The 17,111-nt window shown below is 40.5% G+C and overlaps 1 protein-coding gene across 3 annotated transcripts in view; it reads left to right on the forward strand.

Annotated features, from left to right (window-relative positions):
• The first annotated feature begins 6,018 nt into the window (after nt 1-6,018).
• Nucleotides 6,019-17,111, forward strand: part of LOC124261388 (receptor-type guanylate cyclase Gyc76C-like) — a 175,287-nt gene continuing 164,194 nt past the window's right edge. For 2 of the 3 annotated variants that reach the window (XM_046695700.1, XM_046695699.1), the window contains exon 1: nt 6,021-6,661. The gene's annotated coding sequence lies outside the window, so the exon portion shown is untranslated. Of the gene's footprint in view, nt 6,662-17,111 lie in introns of all 3 variants that reach the window. The other variant, XM_046695701.1, reaches the window with a different exon arrangement.

A 17,111-nucleotide genomic window follows, 5' to 3' on the forward strand; every position in this document is an offset into this window, starting at 1 on the left:
GTCCCTATAGTCATTCAACATGGCTACGAGGGTCATAGGGGTGGAGGTAGCAGAGGGCTTGTAATGTGTCGAGTGTTGGGGCGTGGAATGGGCATCATAATGTGTTGCGTGAGCTGTTTGAAAAGTCGTAGGTTGACAGCGACACAGATACACAGATGTCATGTGGTGACGGATGTGATTCAAGTCACACTGACCTGTTCACCGAATTGACATCCAGTGTGCTCCACAAAGCATGAATAACGGTGCTATGAAGACTGAAGACAATTTGAGTGAGTGAGTTTAGTTTTACGCCGCACACAGCAATATTTCAGCTATATGGTGGCGGTATGTAAATATTCGAGTCTAGACCAGACAATCCAGTGATCAACAAGCATGGGCAACAATCTACGCAACTGGGATACGATGACATGTGTCAACCAAGTCAGCGAGCTTGACCACCCGATCCGGTTAGTCGCCTCTTACGACAAGCGTGGGTTACTGAAGATCAATTCTAACCCGGATCTTCACGGGTCTGAAGAGAATTTGAACAGAGGTTGAGAAACGTATGTGCTTTCCTCCACATACAGTTAAACCCCTCTAATCTAGAGCCTGCCATCTGGACAACCCCCTTCGACGTCTATGTATTGGTGATCCTCTTTGAAATCCGAAAAATCAGTAATCCAGACAATTTCCAATGGGAACAACTGGGTCTTGAAGAATGTTCTGTTTTAATAATGCATATTACAGACAAATAACGGATTTAGAATGACAACATATTTCCATAGTACGATAAGTCAGTTCGTATTTTTATGGTACCGACATCGGCATATCATTCCGACTTTCCTTATCCACGTTAAATTTATAAAGATAAGTATAAAAATACCGAAAACCACTTATTGACTTAAAACAAGTCAAATTTGGAACTATCACTGCCGTTGTCACGTTTTACATTTATGCGTGTATTCTAGAAATCTTGCAATGTTGCAGGACGGTTTGAGAAAAATGAGAAAAAGTTTTCTCGACGAAAGAATTTACAAACTACATCATAATGCTGGCGATTAGGTGCCTGACTCTGAGGGTGTGGGTTCGAATCCCGGATGGGACTAAACCCCAAAAAAGTACTAGAATCTGTACTTTACAAAGAGAGTGTAATCCCAAATATAATATATGTTTACATCATAATGATAAAGTGATGACCACAATTGCATGTTTCAGAAAGATATTTATCCACTGTAGAGGTTTTATAGACCGGAGAGGAATTATCACTGTAAGAAACTCTTCGCCCTCGCTCTCATACTTACTACTACCATCTCACCAAGATGATAGATGAGTGATTTATCTAGCGTCGAAAACAATAATGAACGGATTGTTGTCCAAATGAATTGAGATGATACACTCTGATGACAAATATTGGCTATTAATTCTTCTTATCATTTCTTGATGCCTTTTGAGATACTGTATGTTGTGATATACAAAGAGTTAAGGATCTACTCATAAATATGTGTAATTTAAGCCCTGGGGTTAAAATGACAAAGCGTTGTTATCAATGACAGCATTTAAGTCATAAAACTAACATAGGGGGTAGACACTGTCCATATGTATAACTAATAGAGTCCCAGACACCCACTTCTCACAATGTCTTCAGATACCTTGAGATCATGCATATCATTATTACAGGACACCGCCAAGACCAAAGTGTTTTATATTGCCCGTATCTTTCAACCTGTTGTTTACGAAGGAATGCAAGATAATTGTGTCCGATCTGTATCAAAGCAGCATTAATAACTCTGCCGTAGCCTTTCAATTGGAGCAAATCCATCAATAACATTCCTATTATTTCCTATAACAGACTACGGTGCCCGGTCGCTTGTAAATCAGTGGACCAATCTATTCAGATTCATATATGGCTCAGCGAGATTAGCAGATATCTGATTTCAGAGATACCAAGCTGCTGTTTGTGAATGAACAATATCAGAAAATACACCACGCGAGGCTTACTCTTGACATGTATTTTAACAACTTGTCTAAATTTAGATAAAAAGAAAGAAAAGCATGTTGTGTTCTGTTTATTTGTTTCTGACAACGTACAGTGTACAGCACGTAGCGGGAAGCAGGTAAAAATGTAGTGTGTACAGTCATATGTGTCTATTCTGTGTACACGGACCACTGTCAGTATTTCCACGAATACCGTCGCATGCAATATATGCGTACTGTTAAACGAACTCGGGATGTGAGAGTGATCATATGTTTTCGAGCATTTTTAATGAATCAATCTGTAAATATTTGATAACCTACTGTCGTGTACGGTTTTGATTTAGCCTCAAATCAAAATAGAGTTTTCTTTGAGAGACTACCTGAACTCAACCACCCTTGAATACACGTGAGTCAAGTTGGAAGTCTTAGGAGTGAGTGAGTGAGTTTAGTTTTACGTCGCACTCAGCAATATTCCAGTTATATGGCGGCGGTATGTAAATAATCGAGTCTGGACCAGACAGTCCAGTGATCAACAGCATGAGCATGGATCTGCGCAATTGGGAACCGATGACGTGTGTCAACCCAGTCAGCGAGCCTGACCACCCGACCCCGTTAGTCGCCTCTTACGACAAGCATGGGTTACTGAAGACACATTCTAACCCGGACCTTCACGGGTATGAAGTCTTAAGAGGGCCACGGGGTAGCCTAATGGTTAAAGCGTTCACTCGTCACGTCGAAGACCAGGATTCGAGTTCCCACATGGATACAATGTGTGAAACCCATTTCTAGTGTCCCTTGCCGTGATATCTCTTGAAATAAAGAGAAAGTACAATCCTGACAAATTCAAATGGGAACAACTGAGTCCTGATGAATGTTTTGTTTTCATAATGCATATTACAGACAAATAACTGATTGAGTATGACAACATATTTCCAAATTACGATGTCAATTCGTGTTTTTATGGTATGTACCTCGGCGTATCATTAAGATCTTCCTCGTCCATATCATCATTACCCAGGAAATTATACAAGATACTGCAGCATAAAATTAAACTCACTCACATGAAGTCTCAAAGTAGGTGTTTCACTAATTAACACACCTTGCAATTATAATTAAAATCTTTCTTTGTTTTACTGCTAATGTATATCTTACGGTGCATCACAGTCTAGATGTGAATGCGAAGCCTTTAGGTATATGCACCTTGATATTAGGGGTGGGTATTGCAGAGAATTTTCATATTGCGATATATTGCGATGTGGAAGCATATATTGCTATATGTATTGCAATATATTGCAAGAATTAATTTTTTAACAAAAACTATTTATAATCGAGTTAATGCTTGATTATAAAGCAAAAACACAACAAAATCACTATGATTGATTAACCTTTAATAAAAACTTTTAATCATGACAAAATAAATATGTAAGTAACATTTGGCACTAATGAAACAGGGAAAAGAACAATTAAAAAAACGGAAATATACGAAGATTTCCGAGTGTTACGAAATTTTCCGAATGCATGTCAAAATACCGGTTTTCGATCAGCGTATGGCAATACGTATCGTTTTCATGTCTGAACCGGTAAATACCGGTAAACCGGTTATATTGCGCAGCCCTACTTGATATACACCGCAAGCGTATATTAAACCTACATCGACTTGCCACTCTTGTTCATGTTAAAGACTTACCTACTTTCAGTTGACTCGTACACACAAATACTTTTACATATTTGTATACATCCAATTTGCACTCCTTTGAATGGATGCATGAGGCGTGGTTATTGCATTGATCTTTGTGCGGTTCTGTAAGCCGATGGCCTTTATTACTATCCACTCTTTCTCCTGTGTCAGTGAACAGATGCTATACTATGTGCATGTTAAAGAAAGCAACTTTTGACCGTCACCTTAAGGATATAAATATACAAGACATGTTTGTGTAGTTTAGGGTCTATCGTGAAGCTGAGTATCTAGTTCCTTCTTTGAGATCGACGGTATTTCAGTCAGGATATAAATGCATCTAAAAATACGACATGAATACCAGCCAACACGTTTTACATATGCATCAATAACAAGGCTTTGAAGTGAGACGCAATAGTCTCATAGGAGGCAGAGTTACAATGGTCAAGGAAGTAAAATATGTAATGTGTTATTGAGATTAGGGGAAATAAAATATGTGGGTAGAATATCAGCTGGTCTACATGCATATCAACCTCTTAAAGTTAGTCACGTTGTATCCTGTTCGGTTTTGTTTAATCTACTTATGTTATCATGGATGAAACTTTTGAAATGTATCCTACCTTTCCTGACTGTAGACGAGTGAGTGGACCGGTTGTTGAGTGAGTGAGTGAGTGAGTGCGTGAGTGATTTACTAAACCAGTGTGAATGAGTGGATCGGTTGTTGATTGGATGACTATATAGGTTTGACATCCCAGTGGACCCGAGATTGAGTGAGTGAGTGAGTTAGTGGATTGGTTGTTAAGTGAGGGAGTGAGTGACTGGACCGGTGTGACGTCCCATTGGACCAGAGAGTGCGTGAGTGAATGAGTAAGTTAGTGGATTGGTTGTTAAGTGGGGGACCGGTGTGACATCCCAGTGGACCAGAGAGTGCGTGAGTGAATGAGTAAGTTAGTGGATTGGTTGTTAAGTGAGGGACCGGTGTGACATCCCAGTGGACCAGTTGTTGATTGAGTGAGTGACTAGATTGGTGTGACATCCCAGTGGACCGGAATTCGTTTGATTGAGTGTACGGTTAGTGAGTGAGGGCATGGTGAGGTGAGGTGAGGTGAAATTGGGTTTAACGTCGTGCTTGAGAATAGTTCGCTCATATGACGACGTGCATGCGTGTGTATGTGTATGTGCGGCTGCTTGTACTAGTCCAGACTGAAGCTGGTTGTATAGTGCTAACCCACTGAGATACCATGCCGCAGTGAAGCATGAATACCCCACTCAGACACATTATACTGACTCCGAGCCGACCAGTCCTTGTTGTACCCATTAATGCCGAGCGCCAGGCAGGGACCAACAAGTACCATATTTTAACGTCTTTTGGTATGACGCGGTCGGGGATCGAACCCGCGACCTTCCGCTCTCCGGGCGGACGCTCTAACCACTACACCACGTAGGCGGTCTGAGTGAGGGAATGGACCATAGTTCAGTGAATGAGTGCCGGGGTTGAGTGAGTGGACCGATGGTTGAGTGAGTGAGTTATAACGAGAGATGACACGTGCATAAACGTGCATATATATATAAACAGCCTAATGAGCAATACTATGCATATAGAACAATAATGCCATGGAACATACGTCACCTGTTTACCACGAAACTTAGTGCAGAAGTCGTGTCAAGGCATAAACATAGTATTGTAACGTTATGACATATTCACAACCCTCCGTCACATCAGTATGCATGTTCACAACACACGGGGCATTGTGACATACTCACAGCCTGCATGCCTTTGTGTCATGTGTTCAACCGCATGTATTCATAACTACAGTCAATACATTCACAACATCATTACAACCAGGTTATCGTTCTTGTGCATATTCCTAAACCCATTTAAATTTGACACATCAGGCAAGTTATTGTGATACGTTCTCAGCTCGTATGACTTCGTAAACATGTTTATGACGGTCTCTCTCCCAGGCAAAGGAGCATAAATTTAAAACAAATCAACACAAGTGTCAATTTAGCAAGTGTAGATCGACGCAGCTCTACGCTCTATCCCTTTAGATATTTTTCTAATTTATGGAGACATATTTCTAAGAAAACTTTATTTCGGGTATCAGATGTAATAGTGAGTGAGTGAGTGAGTATGGTTTTTCGCCGCTTTTAGCATTACTCCAGCAACATCATGGCGGGGGACACAAGAAATGGGCAGATGTTACAGACTGTTGACAGCACACGCGCCATTACAGTATGATCGTATCCCACGCTGTTGTACACTCACAACATTGATGTTATTAAGATACATTCGCTATGACTGACAACCTGTGTGTCACGGAGTGCAGTATAATTACTTCCCACATTCTATTGTGATGCGTCCAAAAACTATTACATTGAGGTCGACAAGGTAGTCTCTACAACGACATTTTCCTCATTGTCTCAAAACTAGCCAGTCATGGGAAAAAATCACAGTGAGTGCACAATACATGTGTATGAGCTGGTCTATGGCCAGTCGATCCTTCCTCGGGTACCCCTTTCGCTACACTGCCCAATTTCCCGTACAGTGCCTACTGACACATGAATCTCCCTCACTGGAGGTTATCTTCCCACATGAGTGCATCCACGACGTCTTTCCCGCGAATCTGTTGGGATGTAATTTCCCATCAATGGGTGATAGCTTCATTCACTGCAATATTCAACACATACGCATGCCTTAGCTGTCTCCACGGTGAACTAAATGACCCCTGTAACGTCCCTTCGTAGCTCTGACCATCGCGGACACTCGGAATATGCGTGCGTACACTCCGGACAACTGACACGTCCCGCGCAGACGATATGTGTGTTGCAGCAGACGACATCTGCTCTGTGAAGCGCGCGGCACATGAGGACTGACTGAGGTATGGACTACATGGGTACAGATTTCACTAAGGCTCAGCGCATGTGACAGTCGCCTTCGTCTCCTCGTGGTGTGTTTGTGGGTCAATTCATGTTGTTGATTTCGGGATCAGCGTGGCTTAGCGTCGGATTATACTAGTTTCTTCAACTCAAGTAAGTTTTAATTTCCTTATTTTCTATCATTACATGATGGCATGCATCATTAATCCCCAGTCTTTCCACTGCTGGCAATCGACCAGCGGTAAATATGACCCGTCATTTTGAGAAGGGTTTGAATTTAGGTTGTGTAAAGTGTGTAATGTTCAAATATTAATATGTCAACAAGGACATGAAAATATTATGATTCAAAGTCACAAATCATTCCCGTTGTAATGACTTCACTAATATTTGGGGTCACATTGACTTAAAAGGCCAACCATAAAACAAACATGTCCATAGAAAACCATCACATCACCCACCGCCCCTCGTATATCCTCTTGAAAAACAAATGCAAGGTCGGTTAGCTGTGAGCAACACTATTGTAATACAACACCAGGGTACAACGAGGATGATCATGAGAGCTAGCCACGTCGACGACATATCTTCTATCCGTCGCCGAAAACTCAACATATATTACCCTGTCGGGGTCGTCGAAAACGAAGACGTTGTCTATCCGTCTCTGACAACGATGCATAGCTGCTGTCTATCAGAGATGAGGCATTATTGTGATAACTTCAGCATCAGACAATGGCCATTGTGACATTGTGGAGGACATGGGTGGATGAAGACTGCTTTTATATATATAGTATTGAAGAACTAGCGACAGTGGTGGGGGAGGGTATGAGGGGAGGGTATGGGAGAGAGGGCGGGTGCTGAGGGGAGGGGCGATGTTTGCTGTTCTAATCGAGGCTAAATGGCAACTACATCCTTGTAGTTACTTGCAACATCCTTGTATCACCATACGCTGTGACAGTTTATTAGCAGTGTCGATGCGGTCGAAGAAATATGTTACTTTGAAACGCAGTAGGAGACTGTATATCTGGAACACGCTTTTCAGTTTCCCTAACTGACGTGTAAGGGGATGCTTTGTGTGAAAGATTTGTAGCTAACATTTATAGTTTTATCATGTAATTGTTTTGAGCATATAATCGTGATATTATGTTTCAAAACTGCATACTACATGCAGTTGCCATGTTTGTAAGATTGTATTAGATGCAGTTGATTTATAATAGTAGTAATAGTGAATATATAATGTGCCTTTTCCATGTACAAGGCACATGCTCAAAGCCCTGACACACCGATAATTATTACCACGTATAACCCAAGCTGCCTTTGAGGCGCTAAAAGGTTAATAGTCACATGACTTATCCCACCGGGTACCCATTTTCTGCTAGGTGAACAGAGGCAAGTTTGAGCAAACTCACTTGCCTAAGGTGTTTGATAAATAAGTGATTGTGAAAAATATAACAAGGATAATAGTTTTGGATTGTACCTTATCCATTTAGTAACTCACTCACTCACTCACGCACTCACTGTCGTGACCAGAGCCTGTGGTGTTTTTCATGAACTAAATTTAGCTTTGGTGGAAATTGTAAGTAAACAATTATTTAAAAATTCGTTTCACTATATTGAGTTGTTGTGTCGGGCGGTTTAGAGGGTTAAGGACATCAAAGGGAAATTCGTCCGCACAGTATAAAGAGATGTTTACTGTTATAATCACATCCGACAAGGAAGTTGTTTGTCTTGTCCAAAAAACATTACGATACAAGGAACACTTTATTTAACGAATTGCTGAATTTTACTGTGAAACCAATTACATTTCGATCAAGAAAGGAACAAAATATTATATTAAATCGTGTTATTTTTGGCCCGGAGCTATCAAATCTGGTCAGTGGTACACTGAACCGAGAAATTAAAGTGACTAAGTCACTCAGTGACGAAAACTATAAAGAATACCTCTCAAACGTCTACCTCAGCCTCTCAGACATTGATACAATACAGCACACGCCTCGACATTTAGAGAGACAGGCTGTTATTAATAATGCATAGCTGAATGAACTACTTACCAAATTCAATTCCATCGGTACAAAATAACGAAGCAATGATAGGTGTCCCTTTATACTACTCAAATCAGGATAAGAAACGCCCAATTTTTTTATAACTAGAGTTGATCTGTTAGGGACATTTTCTACTCGAAAGACGTAAAAAAACGAATTTATAACACGACTACTAATAACTTTGAAGAACTCGAATTTTGGTCGAATGCAGCAAAATGTGAAATGTGTATAAAGAACGCTTATATCGAACTATATTAGTGGTCCCTTAAAGTTCTCCATAACCGTAGTTAACCCTATATGTGAGTGAGTTTAGTTTTACGCCGCACTCAGCAATATTCCAGCTGTATGTCGACGGTCTGTAAATAATCCGAGTCTGGACCAGACAATCCAGTGATCAACAGATATTTTATATGCCAGAGGTTAGGAAATAGGGTGTTAAGAGGACATGCAGTCGATAGTTTTAGTCATCAGGGAAGGAAAATGTTATTTGAGTTCTTTCAAACTTACCAGAGCAGCAAATTGGTCTAAACATGTTCCTTCTTAGCCCCCCTAGTGTACATCTGTGGTGGATTGTATTAATTTATCAAATGAGCTCTTGCTTCATTTAGTTAACATTGTACATAATTGTATTCGTTGTAAATGTTGTACTGCACACGCGTGGGCAGTGTCTGTGTCTGTTGAAAATGCTTTAATGAAAGACCAAGCGTACAACAGCTGCATAAAGGACGATATCGGTGTAGTGTGTGTTCACCATTTTGCAATGGCTTATTGAGGAAGTGATATCTCGGATCCTTATAGTGTATTGTTATTCCCAACGTCCATTATCTTGACACAAATATTTTCGCATCCCAACCGCCTTTTAATAGAAAGTACCAGGTAGCATGTTGCTGAATTGTGCATTAATAACCGTACCGATCGAAAACAGTTCATTGTATATTAACAATGGTATCTTAAAATACCCTACTTAATATTCCGTCAATAGACGCTTTTGTATGTTTCATTTGATTTCCGTGTTGGTAATGTTGTGATTCGGGTCCAGTCGGTTCCTTTCGTTACGTACATAAGGCTAGTTTTAAAAACTTTCCTATTCCTCGATGGCGAGGGAGAAGATATATACAAGGCATGTATTTTATTACGTACATCAATAAACTTGATTGTTATGTACCACGTAAACTCTTTTGCGACGATTCCTGCTACTCGAGCATCGAACTCAAAGACACACATAGACGACACTCATGACCAACTCGTCTTATTACGGGACAAGCCGAATATCTTGTATGTTACGGAAAAAGTCGAGTGATAACGTATAGGACCAAAGGCTATAGTGATCAGTGCAAGCTTCAACTTCGAATCCGTTACATTTAAATCGCGCATGCGGAAAATCTGAATCCACTGAAAAAACGAACTGATGGGTTTTAAAAAAATAACTATTCTGTATAGTGCATAATTAAATAACCAATTTAAGTGTAATTAAGCAATTGAGGGTGAGAGAGTGCTTGCGATCAAATTAAATGACACATCGGCAATATTTCAGACATTTTGTGACGAGCAATTTTATATTACTTTTCAACATATATTAATTTTTAATAAGTATAATACCGAAGATAGAAATGGAAAGGTAATTTTTATTGATGTGTCTGTAAACCGCCAATCCATCAGCACACAGTCCCAATGATGACGGTCAATACTGAGTAGAAATTGGAGTATAATGTGATATCGAGCAATGTGCTTACGAGGGTAACGACTTTGACTGGCTGCAGATTGTGAAGTGAAATGTCATAGTGGCGTGAACTAGTGAAACTTGTGAATCCTCTACCGAACCGAGACCGCCTCCGTGGTGTAGTGGTTAGAGCGTCCGCCCGGAGAGCGGAAGGTCGCGGGTTCGATCCCCGACCGCGTCATACCAAAAGACGTGAAAATATGGTACTTGTTGGTCCCCTGCCTGACGCTCGGCATTAATGGGTACAACAAGGACTGGTCGGCTCGGAGTCAGTATAATGTGTCTGAGTGGGGTATTCATGCTTCACTGCGGCATGGTATCTCAGTGGGCTAGCACTATAAAACCAGCTTAAGTCTGGGCTAGTACAAGCAGCCGCACATACACATACACACGCATGCACGTCGTCATATGAGCGAAATATTCTCAAGTACGACGTAAAACCCAATTTCACCTCACCTCTACCGAACCGGATTTCTCGGGATGACACGAGGTGTGCCGAATGAGTTGTTCGTAAGAAACTATGTTCAGCTTAACAGAAAATGTCTAATCTGAACCATTTGTCAAACTGCCGAACATTGTATGCGTCCTGTTGAAGAAGACAGTAGTTCTAGAAAATGCCTCGGAGCACTCTGCCAATTTGAAACATGTGTGAGTTTGTTTTTCTTAAAGAGCTTTGAAAAGTTGCATGCAGTTGCTTAAGAGGTCGGTCAAATGCTTGGCGACATAATGTTGCATAACACCGTACTCAAAGTACGTGAACATCATCTTGTGGGATAAAGAAGTCATGGATGGTCTGGTTCTGTAAAACGCAGAAATGGTCCGACAAAATGTGAATGCCCTTTTGCCCAATAAATCGATAGGAAAGGTTTTTGTCGGGTCTGACTCAATATGGGTACAATGTGTGAAGCCCATATCTGGTGTCCCCCGCCGTGATATTGCTAAAAGCGGCGTAAAATCATACTCACTCACTCACTGACTCAATATATTTAATAGATTGTTCGCTTCTTGGAAATGTCATTTCTCATAATAATCATGTATTGTCCGTCTTATTTACAATTTGACATAGGGGCGGTAGGGTAGCCTAGTGGTTAAAGCGTTCGCCCGTCACGCCGAAGACCCGGGTTCGATTACCCACTTGGGTACAATGTGTGAAGCCCATTTCTGGTGTCCCCTGCAGTGATATTGCTGGAATATTGCTAAAAGCGGCGTAAAACTGTACTCACTCACTCACTACAATTTGACAAAGACTAATATAAGGTCTGAGGTGCCGTGGGGTAGCCAAGTGGTTAAAGCTTTCGCTCGTCACGCCTAAGACGATTCCCCTACATGGGTACAATGTGTGAAGGCCACTTCTGGCTTCCTCGCCGTGAAATTGCTGGAATATTGCTAAAACAGGCGAAACAGTGTACTCACCCTGTGTGTGATAGGGCTCCACGCTTCTGCAATACACTATTTCAGTTCAAGTGGAAGCCGTGGTGGCTGAGTGGGTTTGGCGTCTGACTTTGTGTGCTGGCGATTAGGTGCCTCACTCTGAGGGTGTGGGTTCGAATCCAGGATGAGACTCAGCCCAACAAAAGTACTGGAATCTGTACTTTACTAATGAGAAAGTGTAATCCTAAATAAAACGTGTTATATTTCAGCTCAGTTCAAAGCTCGTATGTATGCCTGTTATGGATGGTAGACTCATGGTGATTCAGAACCCTTATGCAATTTTGTTTATATCGACCATCATTTGTGTGATGCTGAAAGAAATAGGATCCTTTTCGGGGCGAATGTGGATCCGATCCAAGGCCCAGTGGATCAAATTCCCAACAGGCCCAACGCTGTAAAGGACTAAGTCTTTCAACCAAGAACCGTCTGTGCTCACTTCGGTACAAAGAGCATTAACCAATGATACATATGTTTCACCCATCTTGTTACTGTAATCAGGATGAAAATTCCCTTGGTAAGGGATCAAGCAGCGAATACACTGCTGTTCAAAATCAAACGTCAGTAATCGCTCTATGATTGCTTTCGAGTCAACGTGTTTGGAAAAGAAGTGAAGATTGATATCATAATGATAGTGAAACAACGAGGCTGGCGATATCGATATCCAACTACGATAAAGTCAATATATCAATATACACCTCATTAAGAGTAGATAAATCACCAATGGAAAACATATCATTGAACACACCTCAGTGACTCGAACGAAAATTTCTTTTACACATCTGAAACCTTTTCAAAATGAAAAAGAGCAGAACTATTTTCAATATTTCCATACGTGCACACAAAAGTGTTCCGCGTGCCTGGCAAACCGAAACATGAGTCTTATTAACCAATTCAGACAATGACCTACTTTTTACAGCCGATCCTGAATTTTCTCGTGTCAAAGCGAAAAGAGATACTACAGACACAAACACAGGTCCGAACATCGATTTACATTGTGAATAATGACTTAGAAAACTCGATGAATTTACTGATGCGTGCCAATTCTGAATATATATATCTTTTTTATTCGTTGCTTAAAAGTTAACAAAAACATTTTTATATCACCAACATCTTGCTTAAACCAAACATAAGAAAACCCGCTTGAAAATAACACATTTCGGACACCAGAAGCCCAAGAATACTTTCCACGTTTGTCTAGGGATAATAATAATTGATAGCTTTGATAGGGGTAGCGATAATCAGGCATTCTTATAAGTTTAATCCAGTATCTGATAGCTCTCATTTGACTCTCAATATGCATGCTATAGCGGCCTGTATCGCCAAGTACGGCTTTGTTGGAAGCAAATTTACCTACAGTAAGAAATCTTTAAAATATGATGCATGCACATTTTCTATAGCTTCGAAATAGTTTACTCCCCCAAATTTCAGATCCATATAACAATATTGGTGCTATTTTAGTGTCAAAAAAGTAAGCAAGCTGAGTCAAATGAAATAAACTTATTAGCCTTAAACAGTTTAAAAAATAGGAAATAATGCCTTCTTAGCTTGTGCTGCAAGGGTTTTAGATGCCATGGACCAATTTAATCGGCTGGAAAATAGAAGACCCAAATATTTATAATATGAAACAACATTAATACTTTTGCCACGGAATAACCATTTTTCAGAATGTGCCACTATACCCCCATTTCTAAAGACAACTATGTTAGATTTTTCCATATTCAACTCTAGTCCCCATGTGTCACAAAATGTTTGAAGAATATTTATCTGTGTCTCTGCAGTCCGTTTACCATGAATGAAAACGTAACAATATCATCTGCAAAGAGAAGCAAAATAAATCTTTGATTTGGGGAGTAACAAATATTCCATTATTACACGATTTATACATATCATCTACAAGTTCATTAATAAAGAAGATGAAGAGTACGGGGCTTATTACACAGCCTTGTCGCACACCAACGGAAGTGTTCTACAAACAACTATGGTTACACTAAATTCCAATTTCTTGTTTCATAAGAAAATTGTATTTACAATTTAAGTTTAATTTTAAAGTTAAAAAATCGTATTTCTATGTTTTATGTCGAGGTTTAGGCAGCATGGCGTTAACTAAGACGTCACAGACTGCCCCTGTTTGAAGAGGTCGTACAATGATTCACAATTCATCTGGCTCACTGGTTAAGTGTTCTTTGCGCTTATTAAGTGTATTTTTGTAACGTACAATATGATTGATATAATATCAAGTCCGTACCAGACTGCCAAACCTTTCTAGCGGCCGAGCCTCACTTTGAGATTTCCAGATTTCCGTTTGTCAGAGCACGCTGTACGACAGAACACGCTGCACGACGTGTTTGCAAGGATTAGAAGGAGCGTAATGTTGCAAGATACAAGTGATTAGATAATACTGATTAATATTAATCTGATTAACATTTATATATCCAGTTGAGTGAGTTGGTCTCAAAATTCTTGACTGGTTATTGTACTAAGTTGCGCAATAGTACGAAAGCCAGTCAGCAGGAAACGAGACTGTTGTGTAATCAATGTTTTGACTTGAGTTCTCTGATTGGCTCTGTTGTTTAATAGCAGTAGAGAATAATCGTTCTTTGTAATTCTTCTTAATTGACAGGATAAAATTGTCATATGCTATGGAATGTTTACTGTCAATTACGTAGTGAATCCTCTGTTACTTCTTAGATGCAATGATCATCAATGTTGAAGTACAGGTCAATATCTCAATAGATATATTCTACTCAAAAAGCTTAAAGAACACTCATGATTTTTCAAATGACAAAAGGCAAAAGCAATCACAGAATATTTGTTTTAAAAATCCAGGATGGTCTTAGACATTCATGAGATACACGATATGCGAGCCACTTGAGAAATCAAAGGACCTTTTTTCTGTATGTTTCAGATATGAAATGCTTGGAACACCAACTATAATAAACTTAAATTATCCTTAGTGTCAAGTTTTGATATAAAAATCACCAAACAAATAAAGATTGAAATATTACCGAAACTGAGTAACCCCTACAGAGCCTCAGTTTAATAATGAAAGGACAAAAGCAAGTAATATTGGGCACAATGTGCACAATGTGCACAAGGTGCTTGAAAAAAACATGTGTTTACTTACATGCATCGTGACAGAAATATTAGAGAGCACATTAATATTGGTTGTGAGGATACAGCAACAACTGAATGCCCAATTTACGTCAGTGACGTTTTTTGACTACTGAATAATTAGGCCGATGTAAAGGCATACTTGGAACTGGGCAGCACAACGTTGCAAACATGCTGACTGGTATCAGCTAAAGTGTGATTAGCAGGGCATACAATCTATACCAATCGTTTGGATCAGCTACACAGCGACATGCAGGTGGTCGATGGCGTTCCGTCAGACAATGGGAAGACATGTTTATCCTGATTGCACAAAACGTCATCACTCCTTACAATTACAATAAAAACTACCGAACACAGTGTCGCTAAGGTCTATTCCAAGTGTGTAATTGTCTACGAATTCGTAAGGCTAGGTTCTGGCCACGGCAGGAATGCATTCGTATTCAACTGACCCGACATCAGAGGCAGGCTGGTTTAAAACGGGCTAAAACACCAGCTGCCCAGGCCCGGACTGCACTCCAGTACTTTGCACATATACCCGATTGTGGAGTAGACAAGAATTTCAGGATGCCAACGTAGCCCAAAATGACTGCTACGAAAGTGGCTCAACAACGATTTGGTGGGGTATCCCAGATCTGGAAAAACCGATCTTCATGTAATAATGAGTAGAACGCTGATGACATTGTGAATGTATACACGACACCATACGATGTGTAGCAGATCTGACTTTATCCCCGATAAGGGGGCGATGGGGTAGCCTAGTTGTTAAAGCATTCGCTCGTCACGCCAAAGACTCGGATTCAGTTCCCCATATGGGTACAATATGGGCAGCCCATTTTGGTGTCCCCCGCCGTGATATTACTGGAACATTCCTAAAAGCGGCATAAAATAAACTTGTTCATCGTCAATAACGCTCGACGTAGGGTAGGTGATAACTGCCATTGGGGTGAGCATGGTCACCAGACCTCAGCCCCATAGGAAGCATGTGACACGAGTTACCGACGAGCTCTACCGACGCCAACTCTACAGGAACTCGGCAATGAACCTACTGAAGAGTCGAACAATCTTCCCTTAGCAACCATGTACACCTGGACAATGAATTCATTATTGTCGTTTTGTTTTTTGGACGTTTTAGTTTTGGACAGATATGTATAGATCCGACGATGGATCTGATAGTTTATTCACATGTTTGTTGTTATGGTGTGGCGTTGCTCATGAAACAGGTCTTCAGACAATATTGTCCTTGGTCATTTCAACAGATGCACACGCGTTACCTTTTAAAGTGACGATCCTTGGCTCACTTTGAGTAGTGTCTCTTAAATGTTATCAATTCAAACTTAATTTTCTTATTTTATATAATTCGTTATGCGGAGTTGTTTCCCTTTGGCTCACCGGTAGCTTGTGTATGTATGTGCGTTAGAATCTCAGTTGGTGTTTCTCGAGTGAGTGAGTGAGTATGGTTTTACGCCCCTTTTGGACCATATTCCAGCAATATCACGGCGGGGGACACCACATTGTACATTGTACCCATGTGGGGAATCGTCTTTGGTGTGACGAGCGTACGCTTTAACCACTAGGCCACCTAAGCTACCCAACCGAACGTTTGGCACTATACTCGTATTCTTGGGTTTCATCATAGTGCTGAACGTATATCTCACATTAAGCTGGCCCGCTGTTATGTAACTGAAAAACTGTTAACAGCGGCGTTAAACCCGACTGACTCACTCACATATTATATGGGGGCGGTGGGGTAGCCTAGTGGTTAAAGCGTTCGCTCGTCACGCCGAAGACCCGGGTTCGATTCCCCACATGGGTACAATGTGTGAAGCCCATTTCTGGTGTCCCCCGCCGTGATATTGCTGGAATATTGCTAAAAGCGGCGTAAAACTAAACTCACTCACTCACATTTTATATGAAAGACAAGTCAAGTAGGATTTGTTTTGTTCTGAAACGTTAAACGCCGACTGTTACAATAGGCTCGGGGAGACTGCCACGTTGACATGTGATAGCCGCCATGTGATAAAAATACTTCCCCGCGAATCCCAACAAGGAAACAAGGACGCTTTTATTTCATATAAACAACTCGCCAGAAATACGACAGATTCTTAAAATACATGGCCACCTCACTTTTAAAGGGCTTGGTTTCATAGATTCGTGACCTTTCAAGAAAGTGTGTGTAATATTTAAACAAATTTTGTATTTTCAGTATGCTCAAAAAATTTGTGTATTTAGATAGTGTTACGCAAACATACTTGTATCGCTATACAAACGCTGAATGACACGGTTTGATGAAAACTACACCGACAAA

The sequence above is a fragment of the Haliotis rubra genome, unplaced genomic scaffold, assembly GCF_003918875.1.
Source record: "Haliotis rubra isolate DU_JTF1 unplaced genomic scaffold, ASM391887v1 Scf8, whole genome shotgun sequence".
Lineage (NCBI taxonomy): Eukaryota > Metazoa > Mollusca > Gastropoda > Lepetellida > Haliotidae > Haliotis > Haliotis rubra.